This window comes from Trichechus manatus, unplaced genomic scaffold (genome assembly GCF_000243295.1).
Source record: "Trichechus manatus latirostris isolate Lorelei unplaced genomic scaffold, TriManLat1.0 scaffold00237, whole genome shotgun sequence".
In the NCBI taxonomy this organism is placed as follows: domain Eukaryota; kingdom Metazoa; phylum Chordata; class Mammalia; order Sirenia; family Trichechidae; genus Trichechus; species Trichechus manatus.
Window position 1 is genome coordinate 2519040 of NW_004444173.1, and position 5697 is coordinate 2524736.

Below are 5697 nucleotides of genomic sequence, written 5' to 3' on the forward strand. Positions count from 1 at the left end.
AGTTGTAGGGTTACTGTTTTGATTTTTGCCCTTTCTTCTTTTTGGATGTGTGCATTTATTGCTATAAATTGACCTCTGAGCACTGCTTTTGCTGTGTCCCAAAGGTTCTGGTAGAATGTGTTTTCATTCTCATTTGATTATGTGAATTTCTTTATTCTATCCTCAATTTCTTCTATAACCCAGTAGTTTTTGAGAAGGATGTTGTTCAGTTTCCTTGTGTTTAATGTTTTTTCCTTGCTTTTTCTGTTATAGATTTCTACTTTTACAGCTTTATGTTCAGTAAAGATGCTTTGTAATATTCCAATGATTTGGATTCCATCGAGGATTCTTTTGTGGCCTAAAATATGTAGCCTATTTGGGAGAGTGTTCCATGTGGGTTGGAAAAGAAAGTATACTTCCCTGCTGTTGAATGGAGTGTTCTGAATATGTCAATGAGATCAAGTTGGTTGATTGTGGCATTTAGATCTGTGCCTTTATGGAGTTTCTTTCTAGATGTGCTGTCCTTCACCAAAAGTGGTGTTTTGATGTCTCCTATTCTGGAGCTATCTCTCTTTTCAATGCTGTTAAAGTTCATTTTATGTATTTTGGAGACCTGTCGTGGGGTGCATAAATATTTATTATGGTTACGTCCTCCTGGTGTATTGACCCTTTAATCATTACATAGTGTCTTTCCTTATCCTTTGCTGAGGATTTTACTTTAAAGTCTATTTTGTCAGAGATTAATAGTGCCACTGCTACTCTTTTTTGATTGTTATTTGCTTGATATATTTTTTTCCATTCTTTGAGTTTTAGTTTGCATCTTTAAGTCTAAGTTGTGCCTCTTCTTGTAGCATATAGACAGATCGTGTTTTTTGTTTATCCATTCTGCTACTCTCTGTCTCTTTATTGGTACATTTAGTCCTTTTACATTCAGCGTAATTATTGATAGGTATGAGTTTAGTGCTGTCAGTTTGATGCTTTTTTCTTGTATTGTTGACAGTTTCCTTATTCCACTTAATTTTTGTGCTGAGTCATTTTTCTTTACGTATTTTCTTTTCATCGTTTTCATTGTCTTGGATTTCATATTTTCTGAGTCTTTGTATTTTTCTTGTTTTTTATTTTGATGTGTAGGATTGTTAGTTTCCTTTATGGTTACCCTAATATTTACCCGTATTTTTCTAAGTTTAAACCAGTCTTTTATTTCTTTATATCACCTTGACTTCCTCTCCATATGAAAGATCTGTGACCACATTTTGTAGTCCCTTTTTTTTTGTTTCAATGTTGTCATCTTTTCCAAATTGACATCTCTGTTTCCCTATTTTCAGTGTTTTAGCTTTGATTTATTTTTGTGACTTCCCTATCTGGGTTGATAGCTGGTTGCTCTGCCCTATGTTCTAGTCTTGGGTTATTATCTGATGTTACTGATTTTCTAACTGGAAGGCTCCCTTTAGTATTTCTTGTAATTTTGGTTTGGTTTTTGCAAATTCCCTGAACTTCTGTTTATCTGGAAATGCCCTAATTTCACCATCATATTTGAGAGACAGTTTTGCTGGATATATAATTCTTAGCTGGCACTTTTTTTCCTTCAAGTCTTTATATATGTCATCTCATTCCTTCTTGCCTGCATTGTTTCTGCTGAGTAGTCTGAGCTTAGTCTTATTGACTCTCTTTTGTAGATGACTTTTTGTTTATCCCTAGCCACTCTTAAAATTCTCCCTTTATCTTTGATTTTAGCAAGTTTGATTATAATTTGCCTCAGTGACTTTCTTTTGGGATCTACCTTGTGTGGGGTTCAATGAGCATCTTGGATAAATATCTTCTCATCTTTCATGATATCAAGGAAGTTTTCTGCCAACAAATATTCAACAATTCTCTCTGTATTTTCAGTTTTCCCTCATGTTCTGATATTCCAATCACCCGTAGGTTATTCATCTCTATAGTGTCCCACATAATTCTTAGGGTTTCTTCATTTTTTAAATTATTTTATCTAATTTTTCCACAAATAAGTTGGTGTCAAGCGCTTTATCTTCAATCTCACTAATTCTGACTTCCAGTGCCTCAATTCTGTTCCTATGACTTTCTGTTGGGTTGTCTAATTCTGAAATTTTATTGTTAATCTTCTGGATTTTTGTTTGCTGTCTCTCTATGGATTCTTGTAGCCTGTTAAATTTGTCATTATGCTCTTCTATAATCTTCTTAACTTCCTCTATTGCTTTATTTGTATGTTCCTTGGATTGCTCTGTGTTTTGAATGATCTCCTTCCTGATCTTTTAAAGAGTTCTGTATATTAACCTTTTGTATTCTACCTCTGGTAATTCCAAGAAGTTATCTTCCTCTGGAACTTTTCTTAATTCTTTGTTTTGGGGGCTTGCCGAAGCCATCATGGTCTGCCTCTTCATGTAATTTGATATTGACTGTTGTCTCTGAGCCATCAATGTTTTTATATTTATTTATTTTGTGTGTGTTTACCGTGTCCTAGTTTCTTGTTTTGTTTTGTTTTGATATGCCCAAATAGGCTGCTCTTGTGATCTAGTTTGATTATTGGTACCTATGAGGCTGTAACATCCTGTCACCAGGTGGTTAGATCTGTTACCAAGTATGTGAGCCCAGGAATCAATTTACTTTTGTTCTATGGGTTCAGCTCAGGTGTCCACATAGTTGGTCACCAAGTGTGTGGTGCAGGCTCTCACCTACAGTCCTAGATGTGCAGGGATGATTGGAGTAGTCACAGGTATCTGGCTGCAATAGGGATTCACACGCTGAGCAAGGCTAGTGGCTGGCGGCTGTCCCTGAGTGCCTGGGAGGAAAGTGTGTCCCTGTCCCCTGGAGCACGTAGGTGGGTAGGTTTTGCAGCTGGACTATGGACACCCAATGCTTTTGGCTGTAAAGACTGGGAGGCACCATTATTCTTGGACCCCTGTTGCAGGTGACTATGTGGTGTGGATGAAGCCACCAGTCCTCAGGTCCCTGATGTGGGTAGGTAAGGATCCTGTTTAATGGGCAGAGCAGTGTCAAATGTCACAAACTTGCAACTCTACCATATAGCTGATACAGTTGAAGTTAGGCTTCAGGAATACACCCTGTTGTACTATGCTAATGAGGGCCTACGTAGCTGAAATGAGCCCACTCAAGTCTATGTAGGGTTGAAAGGCATTCAAATTCCATGGACCCCTTATGCCTGTGCCTAGGCGAAGGAGCTATGCCTACCCTGAGTTCCCATCTTAGGGAAACTGGCAGATTATTTTTTCCCTGTTTATTAATTTGTTCCCTCTCCAAGGCTGGGAGAACAGCTCAGGGCTCATGACGGGTCCTACTTCTGGCCCAGGAGATGTGGCAATTGCTGAAACTAGCTGGGACGTGGTGCAGAGTAGGGACAGGACAGGTTAATGAGAGATTTTTTCCCCAAACCAGGTGTTTTTTGATCCACGTAGTAGGTTAGACACATGTACTTATCTTTTGCCAGTTGAGCGCTGCTTTTCACTGGTTCTGGGGGCTTCAGTAGACTCTCCATTGTTTGGTCTCTCTCAATGTGGAAAACACTTCCCCAGAGCCACCACTTGCCTCACCATTCATTCGAGCTGATCCTGCCTTCAGGCTGCTGGTTCCCACCTAGTCAGGTCTGGCAATTCCTTGCTACTTCTGAACCATCTCCCCCTCCCCCTGCTACTCAGTCTAATCCTTAACTTTGCCTTTGATGTTCAGGGCTCCTGGATTCTCGTATATAGTTGATTCACTTTTTTTTCAGGTCTTTGCTGTAAGAGGGACCACAGGAAGCATCTGACTACTCTGCCATCTTGGTCCCGCTTCCTGGAATACCACATTCTTTAAGTCCGTGAATAGTACTTTTGGCAGAAATACTGGAAGTATGGAAGACAAATCCATATAACACAATCTACGTGTCAAAGCCGGTAAGAACAAAATGCTTCCTCTTTCATGATAGATGCTTTCCAGTATAATTAACTGTCACCTACTGTCTGGCTAATCCCTTTGGTGAATGAAGTAATATTGTAGAGCCCAGAATTGGTCTCTGATGTTGGTAGATTGGCCACTCAACAGTGACTGAAACAGATTGATCTTGATAAGTGGAAGTCCTGGTGTGTGAACACATGCATAATATCCACTCCTGCCAGCATGGACACTTTATTCATGAACCTATTGGAAAATTAGCAGAGTAGCTAGGAAACAAAACTGGCACATACACAATATGGGTCATCCTATCTATCAAATTATTAAAATCTTTCTCAGCTGAGGTCATCTTTGGTGAGCATTCACATAGAACACAAACATCTTTGAACTCTTTATGTTCAAGATGGTCTCTCTACCAACTATTCTCTATATGTTGCTGTCAATAATTTTCAAATACTGTCCCTTCCAAATCACTGACCATCCAGGCAATCCTTTAGCCACGGCACAATTGTCAGCATAGACGTGTACCTTTGCTTATCTCTCCTTGTAGGCAAAATTAATGACCAGGTACACTGCATGACATTATCCTAACTAGGAGGATTTCCCTTCATCACTGTCATTTGGGGCCATTCCAAAGTGGGAGTGCAGTGCTGCAGTTATCCACTTTTGGGTAGCTCCTCCATATTGTGCAGAACCATCAGTAGACCAAACCCCAGATTTTTCTTCCTTTGAAAACAAGTCATAGGGAACTCTCCGTTAAACCTTAGTCATGCATTTAGAGAGAGAGCCAACAGAGCAGGAGTAGAGCCCACGAACAATTGGCCACTGCATCTTGTAACTTACCTGTAGGTTTTTCTAAATGTTTATCCAGTGTTCTAAAATTTTATGTGATGTGCCTCGGTGTGGGTTTATTTTCATCCATCATTTGTCAGCATTTTTATAATGGAAACTTATATACTTCAGTCCAGAGAAATATTTTTGAAATTACAAGATTCAAATGACATAATTCAACTTTCTCTATAATAACTTTTGTCCAATTTTCTGTTTCATTTATATTATTTGAATTTTATCTTCAAGTTAGAGGTTTTTGTCCATGAAGTAATACATGGTTGTCTGCTAATGTAGGGTGCAAATTCTTGTTAACTTTTCTTTTCACTGTAGGGCAATAAGCTATTTATTAGGGAACTTCTAGTATCAGTACATTTCCATCTTTCTTTATTGGGCTGATCAAGTACTCCCAGAGGATATTTCATCAAACCTCCTACCTTGAAGATAAAAGTCTTGTTCCCAGATTCTGGGAGCCTGGAGAAGAAGAGAGACAGGTTGAGTCTCTGTGGTCATTATACATATACCATACAGAACTTTGTACCCAGGATCTCAATTATTTCTAGCACATTTGAGTCTAGAAACCCTGTGTTATTTTTAGAGCATAGGTCCCCAGATTTGTGCCTGGGGCTCCATCCAAAGAAGGGAAGAGGCATAAAGTATGAAAGAAGATTGATATCTAGCTGTAATCCAAAGAGATTTAATTCTAGTTCCTTTCTTTTCTGCCACTAATCTGTTCAACCCCAGTTCAGAATGAAACTGGAGCTACCATTTCTCAAGTCTTTTGAAGACTTTTCAGAGTAAGTTTGTTGCTTAGTTTCTCCCTTTCAAGCTTAAAATTTAGCTCTCTCATGTCCACTCACCTATCTGCTTTTGAACTTCCAAAAATTGGCTATCATTATTTTCTTTCCTATTTTCCTTGTTCTTTCAGGTCTATGTTAAAAAAGAAAATTAGTAGTTTTCCTGGGATTAAGGAAGTAATGGAAT